The sequence below is a fragment of the Anabrus simplex genome, chromosome 1 (assembly GCF_040414725.1).
Source record: "Anabrus simplex isolate iqAnaSimp1 chromosome 1, ASM4041472v1, whole genome shotgun sequence".
Taxonomy (NCBI): Eukaryota; Metazoa; Arthropoda; class Insecta; order Orthoptera; family Tettigoniidae; genus Anabrus; species Anabrus simplex.
This window is the reverse complement of record NC_090265.1, coordinates 187,038,998-187,056,147: the sequence shown is the minus strand read 5'-3', so window position 1 is coordinate 187,056,147 and position 17,150 is coordinate 187,038,998. Positions and strand designations below refer to the sequence as shown.

Sequence of the window (17,150 nt, the reverse complement as noted above, 5' to 3'; positions counted from 1 at the left end):
TTAAGATAATGTGACCTCAAGGATAAAAGAGCATTTGGAATACATGGTTGGTGTTGTATTGAATTTCGTTTCACTGGATAGTCCTTGATATAAATATTTGGAATTGACGGTAGGCGATTTGAGGGTTTCCAATGCGGTAGTGATGATTATTATTTTGAATACATCCACTAAATGGTAGACGTGTGTTGGGAATTATCATTTCTTCCCTAAAATCTTCATTGCATAGGCTGAGATTGTGTTTGAGTTGGAGAATTGTTCGTCACGTATATTTATTTTTCGAGCTCACGTTCTGTAACGAGATAGAGACTTACTGCATTTTTCGACTTGCGTTTATTTAATAGTAAGAGACGTTGTTCCGTTGTGTGTTATAAGTCTGACCAGGTTTACAATTGAAATGTCAGAGTTGGTTTGAAATTATTAGTTCGCCTGATATGCTAGGGGATGCATAATATGATCCATTTTTACGCCCGACCACAGATTTAGGACGCCACATGTTATCCTTGGAGTATATTGATGATGAGACGTCCTAGTTCACGTTCGACGATAGAATTAAGAAGGTATCGTGTACATAGAGATTAGTGTTAGGGTGTACAGACTGTAAGTGAGCCCGACGATAGGTCTGGGATGTCAGCTGTACATAATCAAGTCTCAGATTAGATGTTTTTTTTTTACGAAGTGACCTGGGCGAAGGTAGCATCTACAGTAAAAATATGAAATATGAAGAGGGTTAGATCGGTAATAATGAGGCCAACTTGTGCGCGGCTCCAACAGCTGGAAGGTCCTCCCGAGGATATGGGACCGTTATCGGCGAATGAGGGTTGCCCAAATATTGGATATCGACCTGATGGTGATTAAATATTTTACTGTAATTCTGCATGCGTGCTGAGTTTTAAATGACTTCGATATTTTATTTTATTTTACGGACTTAATTGTTTTGTCGTTCGGACGTCCGTTTCGTTTTGATAGTGTGCATATTGACACTCAATGTATCAGTGCGAGACTTGAGCTGCGAATGTGGTTACGATTCGTCAGCCAGTAATATATTTTATTTTCCAATCTTTGTCGTTCTTTCATTTATATACGTAGTTGAGTTCGATTTAGTGCTAACTTTGTAGGTAGTGCGTTGGGACAAACAATAAGTAGATGGATCTGTAATGGTAGTCATTGTTTGAGAAAGGAAAGAATTCCTTTTGTTGTATTTTTCAATGTGGACTGGTAATTTTATTAAGCGTAACATAACCATTTCTAACCTGAAAATCGGTTTGATAATAATACTTTTCAAGTGATTTACCACTTTTTAATTAACTTCAGTGTTTGGCATTTCTTCTAAATGCGTGATGAATAAGTGTTTCCTGCATTTCGCAGTTTTGTTCCTTCAGAACGACGTAACGTAAGATCCTCGCGGATCATGTTGTTGTTGGTTCCTTCCGAACAGCTGTTTGGGTGATGCACATTTAGCATCGGAATTACCTTATCACTTAAGGGTGTCATGAATGACAAATACATGGTGGAATTTTATTTCAATTGTGAATGATGCTGTTAACTCGTAGTGAACACCATGCTTTCCCATAATATTTCGCAACCTATCCAAAGCAACTGATAGTCAATTTGGTTCGATTAAGGGTCCATTCGGCGGGTGTTCCGTATCCATAAGGGTATTCGACTGGTGGATAACCTTAATTGAGAGGAAATCAGGCGCCCTACTTGTTAAAAGTCAGATTTTCCACGGATCGTGTGGATTAATTCTCAGTTCTCGTTTGGAGTAATAGGTGCCCGGTTTTTCAGGTGTTTCCTTTTTCAGTTTTTCAGTTTCGCTGTCCACTAACGTATTAACTTCTCCGAAGCGACTCTTCGATATTGTGAGAAGCAAATCAACGCTATGCAATGTGACTGCGTTTGAAACATTCAATAAAAAATAATTTATAGTTTTTTTTATTTATAGGATATATATTAAAATAATAATGTTGTCGTGCCATTTCGAATTTAATAAAAATTAGTAAGCACATATTTGCTCCTCATTTCTAGTAGTTAGGCTCTCTTCTGAACCCCAATGTTTGGTTAAGATCGTGATCGAATTTCTTCCCGCAACGACCCATGATTTAAGAGTTCTATATTGCTCTACTGTAGCAGCTGTGGCCGACCAACGATGGAATGGTAAGTTCAAGGGTTCAGTACTATTCCTTAGTATCTAGTCAAACAATCAGCAGTAACAACGTTAATATTACGGGAATTACCTGCAGAAGACCAGAGATGAATGCTAGCCGAGATATGATGCTCGCCATATCAGTTATTTCTCCTCTACGAGACGTAAAGTTTGTGGGAGAGCTTTAATATACTTTAACTTGCCTTGAGCCAGGCTCCTCGCTTTCATCTGTCCTACCCGACCTCAGTTTATCAACTCTTTTCATTTCAGACCCCGACGGTATTAGGTCACGAGGCCTAGGGAGTCTTTCATTTTCATGCCCGTAGTGGACTTTGTCTTTCTTTGGCCGATACCTTCATTTTCTAATTGTCGGATCCCCTCTACTCCCCCTCCCCCATCTGATTAGTGTTATCGGAGTATGATTGCCCAGTCGTACATCCTCTTAAAACAACATTCACCACTACCCTGTGACAACAATGGTGCGGCACCACATTCTCTATGCGGTCCGTCCTTAATGTTATAAGTGGTGGCTTCAATAATATCCTAATTTGAAGGGGGTATGCGAAGTAGCTCCTTTGGGAAGAGCTTTCGCATTACTGGCCATCCGCACGGTCGTTTGCAAGACTACTTTTTATTTATTTATTCTCTCTCGACCATGCGTCAAAATTTCTTTTTTATTTTATCTTCTCCATTTTCTACCTTAAAAGCCTTGCAGCCGGCCATGGACCGGGGGTGACAGTGGCTCTTGAGCGGCAGTGGTCTAGCGCCGGGGATGTCTTGGTATGACCGCGACAGGGTAACCAGTGCCGAAAGGAGATATGGGATTGTCTGATGGGTTTAGGGAGTTTTCTCATAACTTCTCCTTTACGGAGGGGTGGAAGTAGCTGGCAGAAGACTAGCCTTTGCACCTCAAGTTATTCTGTACTCTTGTACTAGGCTATGTCCCTACGTTAGTACTCGCTTGTCGGTCATTTGTCCAAACAGGTAGGTCACCACGGGCTGTGAGGCAGGGTGGAGCGTCATGGCACCTCCCCACCCCCTCCTCACAAAAAAACACATACTAGTACAGCTCTATTCTCTGTATTGTGCCTGTCCGGGGCTTCAGTGCACAATAATAATAATAATAATTCGTGAGTGCATCGGCCGAATGGAAAATACGTGATGAGATCTTCGACGAACGGCCCAAAATCGAATTCTCATCATCCCTACTTCAGAATAACCACGGCTATAATTCTAGAGCATTCCAGGTCTATGGTACGTTCGGACTAATGGGCATTAATACATTATTTATAAGTAGGGATCTCAATATAGAAGAGGAATACAACGTCACTACTAAATCAGAAGAATGATGTTTTAAAGTTTTATGAATATCAGATTTATTATCAACTGAGAAAGAACATCCACAACTAAAACGAAATGTGCCGTATATCATCTGAATCACAAAAATAAAAAAGGCGGGATTCATACTGATGAAATTATTATTTAATTGTCTTGTGGAATTAGTATTCCACACCAATAATCCCGATATTTAGAGGCCTTTCACTTGTTACTACCTCTATTATTCACAACATTGTTAGGCATTTATTAATTAATTAATCAATTAATTATACATAATAATCGGCACTATAATGATCACCCCTCTGGATATCATCCCAGCTTTCTATACATGAACTGGAGTTTTGAAATATTATAATTTCTTGTGATCATATCATTACGCGATCAAGGATTAAGACAGTATGTTAATTATGACAAGCACATTCCAAGATATCTGAAAGTCATGTTCAGCCCTAATAACTAACTTCATTATTATTTACAAAGGTGTAACTAATCGCATAGGCATATGTCGCCGGGATTAAAACAAAATACCATTTAATCATTTAACATAAAATAATACTGGGCCTATGGATGACGCGTGGACAATAACACGACATTTTACACGTAATAATACACTCAACTACTACCAAACATATAATATGACCCTTAATCATATATACAAGATTATATGGAGGGAATGGTCCTTCCATTACCAAAAATAATATCAATGATACATGTTGCCCTAGATGGGGGTCGAACTCATGGTCTTCTCACTGCAGGATGCATGTTTTGAATTTCTAGATCGGATAGAATTAACAAAAATAAAATTGGGAGGAAGTCTATTGTTCCTACTATATTAATTCAGTCGCGGTGACAATTAGCTACTCAATGCGTAAATGTCCGTCGGATATTGTTAGAAAGTAAATGGCCATTAAACACTCCACAGTCAAGGCTTGTAACGTGCCCACAGCTTCATCAGCCCTTGTATCCAGCTGGCACTTTCTCTAGCGTAACGGTACTTTCGCACGCCTCCCTTTCATACAGTGCCTCGATATAAAATTCGGGCCAACACGCCTTCTTCAAGCTCAACGCTAACATGTCAATTCTCACATGGCTCTATTCAACCTAATCCCAATATAACTAGCGTGGTGCAATTCTTCACGCTTTGTATAAATTAACTCTGGCACATATTTATATCGCCTTGACTATCAACCGACAAATATTCACCGACCATCACTTCCGGCTCAATACCACAAACACTCGCATATATTTACATAAGGGATATTAATTCATGCCATTCTATATAAAAAACTTACATATTAAATTCACGATCTAGAAATTATACTCGCATCTAAAAAAACATCATTTGAACTCCTCAAATGCTCCGTCTTATACATGACATACAAGTCATCCTCGTATTCTTTGAAGAGGCAGAGCATCTCATTTTATCATAAGATTTGGGATTACCTAGATGGATACCTCTTCCACCCATCACAACACTTCTTGAAGACAAAAATAAATAATTACAGGAATCTTATAACTAACATGCATTACTTTCCAAGGGGTTTAAATTAACTGCTGGTCATCATGCCAGTACAAACTTCCTACTACACAAGCTAAAAGTTTTAATCCCTTCGAACAGCCCGCGATCATCATTCACATTTTTAATCTACTTGACATGCTAATTCTAACTATGTACAGGAGGGAAGTAACTTTCAAACATAGTAAATTTGAAAATGCACTTATCTAGGGTGATCATTCTTGTCCGAGGAAGCACACTCATAACAGCTTAAGCCATCATCTTGCTGCCTTTGATGTCGTGAGGTCCTTGGTTCGTTTCCGGAATGAACTTCATCTTGTAGACTTTACCACGCATAATAATCCTGGAGGTATCCAACACAATGAGATGCTGGGTAGGTAAATGACTCGTGTATTCTCTTCCCAGACCAGCGATCACTCGTTCCAATATGCAAAGGGGAAAACACTATGGTTATAATTGGGTCAACTTGTAATACGCACTACATTCAGGCATGGTTAAATTTATCCCAATATTGCTGAACTATCACGTATTCACTTGCACTGTAATCCAACGTTAAGGGTCACTAACTTGCTTATTTCACATCCCCTCACAATGTAAGACAACTCACATCCACGTTTGTACTTTCAGCAGACGCTGCCCAAATTACTATTATTATTATTATTATTATTATTATTATTATTATTATTATTATTATTATGCGTGAATCGCAATTTCCTGAACAAATTCACTTTTTCAACGTTCTAATTGTGATTCCAATTGTGCTCCCACAACACTACACTGTATTTGACTAGTAGTGAATTAATTTAGCCACACACGAATCCATCGAACATATATAACAGTAGCTTGAATGCTACGCAGCTCATAACAGGTGGGTTATTCCTCGTTCACTATCCTCGGTGATTACACCATGATACAAAATGTTATAAATACACGAAATTTACACAATAAGTGCACGTCAATAATCACTGCGCTTAAATAATGATTTATGCAGTACTTCTGCTAGTTAAATCTCACAATTGCAGTACTTCATAACTTAATGAATGTATTACACAATCTCACAGGTCGTGCAAACTATTAACACGTCTGAACAGCACGGAGACACATTAGATAGTGGGTAAGTGGTCTCCTGTCCGATTTCTTTTGTAAGACAGAGGAAAAAATCAAGAGTGGGGGTTTACTACGCCTTCATGTCGGGGGTCACTTCCGTAAAAAGCCGTTTGTCGGCGTTGATCTGCATATCAAAAGATAGCTCTGACCTTTCATATTTTACTGATCGAATCTTATTCTCTTAGGATCGGCGGTTTAATTATAATCGCCAAAGCGTCATTTACCACTTGTGCAATGATTGACTTACGTCTTGCCAAACTCCAGGATAGGCTCACCCCGCCAGACCTGTGACGACGTTCTGTAATTCTCTGCATCGATTCAGATCACGTAATCAATGATAAGTTGAATAACTGGAAGATGTTTCGTTGTCATCTTTAACTAAATAATTCCTTGATCATGACAAGCTCTTATTCATGAATATTAGATGCGTAAGTCAATAATCACATGATTCTTCTTATTATTAATATTGAAAATTCTGAAACAAATGAAGGTTTTGGTTGGTATCACTAAAGTCACCAACAAATATTTAGGGAGTTACCGTACTTCTCCCTAAGTTCACCCGATTTATTAAGCATGGCTCGCGGGCTGTCACATGACCTTTTACTCCTTCCAACTCACTCGCACAGGAGAGAGAAACATCCTAATTGCTGGCTAGCGTATGACTCGCCCTTGTCATTACGCGCACAGAGCCTCTTGTCCTCTAAAGTAGCAGCGCATCGTTCGTATACCGTGCAGCGCTGTGGTCTGCTAGCTTTGCGGCTAAACGTCGTAGAATGACGCGGAAAACGGCATATTATTGATATGGGATGTCACGATATGGTATCTAAAGTACCGTGAACGGTCACAGTATCTCACCTAGAAAAAGGCAAACCTTATCGAGTTGGGTTGAGCCATGGGCGTCCGACCAGGCCTCCAGTGATTTCCATCTCTTCGGATCGTTGTTGAAGCACGAGGATGAACGTCATGACGTGGCTTCAGAAACTGGAAGCAGATTTATGTCTAAACCAACATCCATGTCTTGATGTAGAGGAACAAGAGCTTGGATAAAAATAGTGAGTATTACTATGTATTCTTTTATCTGTCTGTAAATAAAGTTTCTCCGTGCAAGAACTTGTTTCCTTATTTTTTTTAAATGTGCATTTTACTTATAACACATGGTGTCCGTCATCGTTGAAGGGTCTGCCTTGCAAAGGTTGCACCACTCTTAGTAATAAGCCATACAAAATACACCCTCGGGTGTACAAAATTCCCTGTACTTGCGGCAAGGTATATATTGGCCAAACATTCCGGTTCCATTGGTACTCGTATCAAAGAACACCAACGTAATATCCGTCTCAACCAGCCAGACAAATCAGCAATAGGTGAGCACGCCCTATCTATGTCGCGTTCCAAGATGTTCGACTACTATTAACATGTTTTCATTCCTTCCTTGAAGGGCGAGGTGAGCCTCTTAGACGGTGACGGCGTCTCTCAGACCAGGAGATGCTTGGAGAAAGTGAGGGGTTAGGCGTTCATTGCCTATACTAGGAACTGTCTCGGCATTCACACGCAAGCTCCCCCCGAGCTTCCCCAGGCTAGCTCCACCCCCGCAGAGTACCTGCCACTAGCAAAAAAGCATCCGCACCAACGCCCCCAACGCCCGCCCCCAGCACCATACCAGCCTCTACCATCTCAACATCTACACCTGCAACACTAACACAGGTGCAACAGCCAGAAGGGAACATGGCAGGAAGGGTGTTCAGGGGAAGGGTATTCGAAATTCTGAAAAACGTCTTCCCGAACCTGAACCTAACCGAAATCATAACCACTGGAGTTATGATAGCCAAACTGCTGGCCACGACCCTATCAATCCCATGGCTAGGGGACCTCGCGAACGCGATCTCCGACCTCCTAACCCAAGATGGCTGAACAATCCAACGAGGATAATAATAATAATAATAATAATAATAATAATAATAATAATAATAATAATAATAATAATAATAATAACGATAACAACAGCACCAACAACACACAAGGGCTTCGAGTACTAATATGGAACTGCCAGGGCGTCAGGTCCAGAAAATACGAACTCGAACCCTTCCTAGTCGCGAACACTATTCATGTAGCACTCCTAACAGAAACGTTCCTCCCACCGGGGAAGAAGTTCAACATAAGAGGCTACAAAATACACAGAAGCGATAAGGCCAACGGTGTCGGAGGGGTGGCAGTTCTGGTAAGAAAGGACATCAAACATTTGGAGGTGGACATAGCAGAGCTGGTCGAACTGGAGGCATGCGTAATTGCCATGCCAGCCCGAGGAACACTCATAAATGTCATAGCGGCATACTCCAGACCGAAAAGCCTAAACACACAAGACATAGAAGCAGTACTAAGGCTAAATCGAAACACGATCCTAGGAGGAGACCTAAATTCGAAACACGCCAGCTGGGGCTGCCTGAGACCTAACTCAGAAGGCACAAGGCTGTACAACAACATGCTATCCCAGGACTATGTGGTAACAGCCCTCAGCGAACCCACGTTCCTAGCGCCAAACGATCAGGTCTCCGATATACTAGAGTGCTAGACATAGCCCTACTGCGACATATTCCTCAAGGGCATAGCATAACGGTAGTGAACGACCTTGGGTTGAGGCACCAACCAGTGATGTTTACACTAAATGCGAACCCAAAGGGAAATGAAAACAACCCCAAGCGTAGGCTCAACTATAAAGCAGCCAAATGGGGCAAATTCGAACACAAACTAGACACACACCTACAGGGAAGCGAGGGCATGCTCTTAGACAGCACAGCCCAAATTGACGAAGCAGTCAAAACCCTAGGAGAAGCAACTCAGGCAGCCGCAGCAGCGAGCATGCCAGTAAGCAAACACAAAGAATACCCTCATTTCGAAATTCCAGCCCACATTAAGGAATTAATACGCAAGCTCAACAGCCACAGACGTAACAGGGCACGGCACCATCGAGGCTACGACCGCATTATGAAAAACGAACTTAACACATGAATACAAACAAAACTACAGGAATACAGGTCGCGAGAATGGAACAACAAACTCCGTCTATTCGACACAAACACCAGGCCTGTGTGGAACTTAGCGAGACACTTCTCTCGTGAAACACACAGCATCCCTACTATTAAGGGACCTAACGGCCCGGTATACGAGAACCGTGATAAAGCGGAAATCATAGCGGACTCGATCGAGGCGGCATTCACTCCGAACGAAATACCATCTGACCCCCCCTTCACCAGGCAAACCGAGACAAAGGTAGCTGAGTTCCTCGAAAACGCACCTAAGCCGGAGGTTAAGAGGACAAATATACACGAAATTAAGTGGATTATAGGTCATCTTAACCCCAAGAAGGTGCCTGGCCCAGACGAGATACAGAATATTATTATTAAGAAATTAACACACAAAGCCCTAACACTACTTACCAGCATCTTCAATGCAATGTTCAGGCTACAATACTACCCTGCACAAAGGAAAAGGGCTAGGATACTCGTATTTGGAAAACCAGGCAAAGACAAGTCAGACCCTAACAATTACAGGCCTATCAGCCTCCTGGACGCCCTCAGTAAAGTATTCGAGAAAATACTACTGAAAAGGTTAATAGGGCATATCAAGGAAAAAGGAATAATTCGCAACGAACAATTTGGCTTCAGGAACGGGCATTCTGCCCCACAACTACTCACGCGATTCATAGAACAAGCTACCATAGGTTTCAATAAACGAAGGGACACAGGTTCGGTTTTCCTTGATATACAGAAGGCATTTGACAAAGTCTGACACGAAGGCCTACTAGCGAAACTAATAGACCTCGAATTCCACCCAGGCTATATAAGGCTTATCAAATCCTATCTGGAGAGCCGAGAGTTTCAAGTTGACGTACACAACACGCTGTCAAGCACGCGAAGGATTAGAGTGGGCGTAGCCCAAGGGTCCCTTATTGGCCCAATCCTCTTCGTCCTGTATACAAACGACATGCCCACTACAGAACTTACTACCACACACCTCTTCGCTGATGACACTGCTATCACAGTCCTACACCCACAACTAGCGTGCACTCGGAAGAGGCTACAAGTAGCGCTACGAACTCTCGAGAGCCATGGCTAACGAAAAGACGCGTCATGGTCAATGTTGACAAGTGCCAAGCCGTGCTGTTCAGTAGGAAGAACAGACGCACACGTAGACCAGTCTACATAAAACCGCTAAAGCTTTTCAATCAAGATATAGCATGGCATGACAAAGCCAAATACTTAGGAGTAGTCCTAGACCGAAAGCTCATCATGCTACACCTCATTAAAGATATCCAAAGGAAAGCTCACATTAGACTCAGCCAGCTATACCCTATACTGAACAATAAGTCCAGTATAAACACAAACGTAGCCATAAACATGTATATGGCCTTAATTAGGCCAATAATCATGTACACAGCCCCAGCCTGGGGGTTCACTGCAAAGACGAATCTCGATAATATAGAACGAATACAAAATAAATGGATTCGAGCAGTGGCCAGACTCCATTTCGACACACCAATACGCCAACTACGCGATATTGCGAAAGTCAGCTCGATAAGGCACCACATATGTAAACAAACACTAAGAATGTACACAAAGTCATGGGGAAATAAGATCAACCCGCTGGTAAGCGGGATCGGACGCTACGACGTCGATCTTTACAAAAAGTACCCCACACCGAAACACATTCTGTTCAGCCACAGGGTTGGGGGGACGAAGAGCCGATAGCTGGCCCCCTCCCCAAGCTGACACCTAGACAACACTTAAACCCACACACTGCAGACAACATGTACCTATGTAAATATGTAAATGTGCTCCTTTGATTACAGCTGTCTTTATCCCAGGGACCAGGCGAGGAAAGATTGATAAGAAACACAACACGAGAAGACAACGGCAACGCAGCAGACGGCCAAGGACGAATCAATCCACCTCCGTCCCCCGAAAGAAACACGGGAGCGGAACACTAGCCCGCGCCCTATAACGAAGACAACAGTATTAATATAGTTACTTTTCTTTGTGTTATTTCACTATTATTTAGGTAGAACACTGGACATGAGAGCAGGCAAGCAAGCCGGCATTCCAACGAGCACCTGTATATGTATATATTTACTGTTACTAATAACCCTAGCATAGTTGCAGATCTGCAGTGACAAGTGTGTTCCAACAACACCGCACAGAGGGACATCGCCAGGCGGAAGAAGAAGACAGCCCCTTGCACCAAGTAAGGCTTGGCTCTTAATCTCTCTCTCCAAATGGAGACTTGGCACCAGGGACCACTGGCTGCTGGGCAAAGGGACGAAACTGTAGCCCAGAGCCCAGACGCTAGTGGACACGAGCCGACCCGGCAGTGACAAGAAGGACTTATCCCCATAATAACAGACAATGGCAAGGAATTGGTTATGATTGCATGACACATATTCCTAACTAACACAACCTCTGGACTTTTCCAGCCCACATCCTTGCATGTGCTATCAAAAGATGTCAGGTTTTATACGTAGGCACTTTCTCTTCTCTGCCTATGTGGTTTTTCCCTGACCCTTCAATACCACACCTTACCACTACCCTATCAACACAAACTTTGCCGTGGTAGCGAGTCTAACTCGGAAACCGGCAGATACTCCTTGTATCACTTCCCATTCTTCCCTGCTATCTCTTTCTACTTAGAAACTAATAGCATCTCGGAGGCAATGTAGATTGAGTCGATTGCCACGGCGTGGGAGCGGGCTACGGGGGCTCCCCGTAAATTAAAAAAAATCGACATTCACCTTAGTGCAGGAGAATGGAAAACTACGGAAAACAATTTTCATGACAGCTGAAGGTGGGGACCAGCCCCTCTCTGTCTCCCGAATTCAGAGGCGTAGAGCCGTGGCCATCCCTCCTCTGCTCGGTTCGCCGGTCAGAGTGCAGAGCTGTTGGACCACGGACCAGCTGTGACGACTTGTAGGCCCAGACTCACCCTGCATCCGCCGACCCGATGTTCGAGCTCTTACCCACACTAAACACTGCAGGTCTGGGAGTAAACGGGAAGCTGTGAAAATACGTATTTCAACAGGGACACTCTTTGTCACTTAAGTAATAAGTGGTTGCCATCCATTAAGGATTTATGTAGGTGTCCTTTCACTATTATTATTTCTTCCCGAGTTTTTCCAAATTTGTATTCTTCTCATCACGAGATGGTTCGCACTGCGCACAGGGAGCCATCTAGTGTCGAACGAGAGTACCACTTAATATAGACAACGGTAAAGCATTCTTAAGTTCAAGTCATTCAAACCTTCATTCATTTTTAGAGGTCTTAATCGTGAACAGACGAGATTATCTTTTGAAGACGCAGAGCAAAGTTCTCTGTAAAAAAAAAAAAAAAAAAAAAAAAAGCTTATTATCGTATCTGCATACAAATTATTATTATATATGTAATGTCATCATTATTCATTGTGAAAAATTTGAATCACCAGTATACTGTATTTCAAGGAAAGTGTGTGTTTGGTGGTTACCTACACCAATGCCTGTATTTCATGTACATCATCCTTTAACATTGGTCAGTTTCATTTGTAAATGGTCTGAAGGAATGCAGTTTATCAAGTTTATATTGACTCAAGGGAAAGTATAACTGGGCAACCATCCCAAGCAAAATGTGAAAAGTTCCAACAATGCTTAGAATGAATGTATTGTCCAAAGAAAAACAAGCACCATACGGCTTGAAAATGAAAGACTCCCCAGGCCTCGGAAACCTAACACCGTCGGAACAGAAAACGAACAACAGTTGACCAAGGGAGGTCGGATAAGAAATATGAAAGCGAGTAACTTGACACAAATAACTGGAAGCAATGTTAGGCTCAAAAGTGCTACAAAAATGAAAGCCTCTGGGACCCTTTTTAGTCTCCTTTTACGACAGGCTAGATGTACTGTAAGTGTATTCTACCGGCCCCACCCACAGGGGGAAATTAACATTATTATTATTCCTGTCCTATTAATAAATTCGTTAGTCAGCCCGTACCGTAGTTAGGTCTAGTTTTACGGCTGAATATCCTTCCTTACGCCAACGCTGTGTGGTGGGACGTCATCAGTATTACGTGTTTCTCTGGTGGATGGTAGTGTGATCTGTTTAGTGTGTATGATGATGATAATAATAATAATAATAATAATAATAATAATAATAATAATAATAATAATAATACCAGCGGTTCCCCGGTTATTTAAACTGCGCGCCTTCTCTACGGCCATCTATGCCAAAGGACTCGAACTTGTAAACTTCGAAAGAATTTCGTCTTCTACAGTTAGATGGCCCTAACATCGATTTGCTAGCTCACTCTCACGCACCAAAAACAAACCTAGAACTTAGGAAGTTTCATTTTTGTTATTGGTAACCTTTTTCTGAAGACTGTTTTTTTTTTTTTTTTTTTTTTTTTTGTACCGAGTTGTCAACACTTCAACTGGTTCCTCCTCTACTGTAATCTAAATATCAGATGCTTGTAAATATGTTCTCTAGTCAATCAAAACCGGGGTTGTGTACATGAATCCAGCCTATCAGCAAAGTGTGGTTCAATTTCATTGGAAAGCTTCCCCTTACAGAACTAAATAACACGGTACTTTAGGGCCGTCTTGTCTGAATTGCTCCAGTACCTGGGATTGTGACTTGACGGACTCCTAGAAGGCAGGGGCGCGGCCTGCTTGGAGAATATCCAGCGATACCAGGTAATGGCAGAATTTTCCTGCGGGAAGTTTAAGGGGAAGGGTTCGGCCGTTTTCTTTTAATGTAATTTTGTAAACTGGTGGTTTAAATGTAGGATTTTCGGCGAAGTCTGAGGACTGTGTTTCTATTCCCTACCGGGAAATATCTAATGTAAGGGAAAGAAGAGTGGTGACCCTCTGCCGTCTCCTATTCAATCTTGCAATTGTGTGACTGAAGTTTCCAAACTTTAAATTTTGTAAATCTCGTCTTGGCTTTAATGGTTCCTTCTTTAGTTACCCTCGTGTAGTTTGAGATTAACCTATGTATCTTTGGGCCGTAAGCCCACTTAGGTTTTTAGTAATTTCTATAAGGATTGTTGGAGTTTCGCCTCCTTGCCTTTTGTTAATGGCCGATTATGTGCAACCTTTTCTCTTTTACTCTTAAGGCCATGCAGTAGGCCTATGGGTAATTATGCCCCTGTTTATCCTGTATTATCCATAAGGTAACTATTCTTCGTTGCAGCTCAAAACGCTTAAAAAGGCTTGTTATTCACTGAACCAACCATCGCAAAGGGGTAACCTAAGTCTAGTGGTAGCCCACGTCTTGGACTCAGCATACGCCACTGCCAACCACATGGTTTTTTTTTGCTAGTTGTTTTACGTCGCACCGACACAGATAGGTCTTACGGCGACGATGGGACAGGAAAGGGCTAGGAGTGGGAAGGAAGCGGCCGTGGCCTTAATTAAGGTACAGCTCCAGCATTTGCCTGGTGTGAAAATGGGAAACCACGGAAAACCATCTTCAGGGCTGCCGATAGTGGGATTCGAACCTACTATCTCCCGGATGCAAGCTCACAGCCGCGTGCCTCTACGCGCACGGCTAACTCGTCCGGTACCACATGGTTTAGAGACTGTGTTAATGAGGTTATAGTACGTCGTGGCGATCACTGGTAAGTCGGTGCATAAATTCGTGTGGTTCTTATATTTTTATTTTGTTTTATTTTACTGTCACTGTCACGCATTGTAACTGACAATCATAATCACAGTCACTCAGTGATGTATTCACCTCTATTCTTTATGACCTTCTGCCAACGTTCAGGTAGCAGTTGAATGCCTCGCCTGCAGAACTATTTTGGTTTTGACTGGAAGAAATCTGTCAGCTATTGGTCAAGATAAGTTTCACCAGGGACCCTGAATGCAGTTAGAAAGAGAGCGGAAAAGATGGAAATCTGAGGGGCCAATACGGAGGGTGAGGAAGAGGTTCCCAGCCAAGTTCAGCAATCACACCTTTGGTCAATTGTGTTGTATGCAGACGAGCGTTATCATGGAGCAATAAGGCTGGTTGTTGTCTTTGTCTTTTGTTGTCAATAGCAACGGCAAGCCGTCTTAGCTGGTCACTATACACAGCAGAGGTAATCGTTACGTTTTTCGGAAAAAATCCATGGTGAAGAATACCACCTTTGTTCCACCAAACACACACCATGATTTTCTGTGGATGGGCACTATCCTTAGCATCGTGGTGTAGGGGTAGCGTGCCTGTCTCTTACCCAGAGGCTCCGAGTTCGATTCCCGAGCAGGTCAGGGATTTTTACCTGGACCTAAGGACTGGTTCGAGATCCATTCAGCCTACGATATTAGAATTGGAGGAGCTGTCTGACGGTGAACTAGCGGCCCCGGTCTAGAAAGCCAAGAATAACGGCCGAGAGGATTCGTCGTGCTGACCACACGACACCTCAATCTGCAGGCCTTCGGGCTGAGCAGCGGTCGCTTGGTAGGCCAAGGCCCTTTAAGGGCTGTAGTGCCATGGAGTTTGTTTGTTTGTTTTGGGCACTATCCTTGGCACGGGGTGTGTTTTTTTTTATTGATGGGCTGAGCTACTCTTTCCTCTTCTTCATGTTGACATACAGGCACCATTTCTCGTCACCGGTGACAATGTTCGAATGGAATGTTTCGTGCCTATCACAAGCCAACCGGTGCCGGGCATGCAATGACGAACATATGTTTACTCGTTGATTTTTGTTACCGTCACTTAGCTCATGTGGTACCCATATACCCAATTTCTGTACCTTACCCATATAATTCAAATGGCGTACAATATTTGACTGATTACATTCAAAAACTTGTGCCATTTCCTGCGTTGTTTGACGAGGAATCTCATGAAACAACTCATTCAAGCGATTTTCGTCAAAACCTGAAGGTCTTTCCAGAACGTGGATCATCAGACAAGTCAAAGCGTCCTGCTCGAAAGCGGGGAAATTATTTGTGTGCTGTTCTTTCAGCAATTGCTTCATTCCCGTGAACTTCAAAAATTATTCTCGAAGCTCCTGCTGCACTGGATCCTCTGTTAAACTCAAAGAGTAAAATGTGTCGGAAATGTTCACTTTTCTCAACTTGACATTCCATATCCATTTGTCTGAAATATACACAAATAAAACGTTCACAATCAAGAAAACCTGTGTTTCACAACACACAAACTTCAAACTCAGTTAAAACAAAGGAATAACGATATGCTATCCCTTCACGCCGCATTGTTGCCAACCCAAAGAATACCGCACGAACTTATGCATCGACCCTATACCTAGGTGTTAATATAAGGAATGATCTTAATTTGGGTAATTACATTAACGAGGTTGTAAAGAAAGGTTATAGATCTCTTCACCACCTGGATATGAAGGTACCGTATTGTAGTGAGGACGTAAAGGAGAGAGTGTAGGTATAGGACTCTGTTAAGACCCAGTGCATGGGACCCACACCAGGACTACTTGATACAAGAACTGGAAAAGATCCAAAGCAAGCGGCGCGATTTGTTCTGGGGGATGTCCGACTAATGAGTAAGGTAAGGGTTATTCTGCCCGAAGGCAGGTCCGAACCTCCGCAGAGGTGTGCCTGAGCCAGAGTTTACGTACGGTAGGGTGGCCGGTTCCTTTCCGCTCCGCCATTCCCTTACCCCCCACCAACAGCGCGTGACAATCCATTCAAATGTTGACCAAGCCCAATGTTGCTTAACTTCGGAGATCTCACGGGATCCTGTGTTTCAACATGGCTATGTTGGCACAAATTAGTAGTGTTGTAACAATGTTGAAAACTTCGGGCTGAGAATACTTGGGAGCAAGGAGACGAGATGCTCGACTAAGTGGTATATTCCGAGCTGTTAGTGGAAAGATGGCGTGGAATGGCATTAGCGGAACTTTTAAAAGTAGGAAAGGTCATAATATGAAGATAAAGTCGAAATTCAAGAGGACGAATTGAAGCTAATATTCGTTTAGAGGACGAGGAGTAAGGGACTGGAATAATTTATCAAGGGAAATTTTTCCGATAAATTTCCAAATTGTTTGAAAATATTGAAGAAAAAGCTAAGGAAACA

The 17,150-nt window shown here is 42.5% G+C and overlaps 1 protein-coding gene across 3 annotated transcripts in view; it reads left to right on the top strand.

Moving 5' to 3' along the window:
• LOC136863745 (endocuticle structural glycoprotein SgAbd-8) overlaps positions 1 to 17,150 on the top strand; it is a 120,884-nt gene that overhangs the window by 85,987 nt on the left and 17,747 nt on the right. The gene's annotated exons all lie outside the window — the stretch shown is intronic.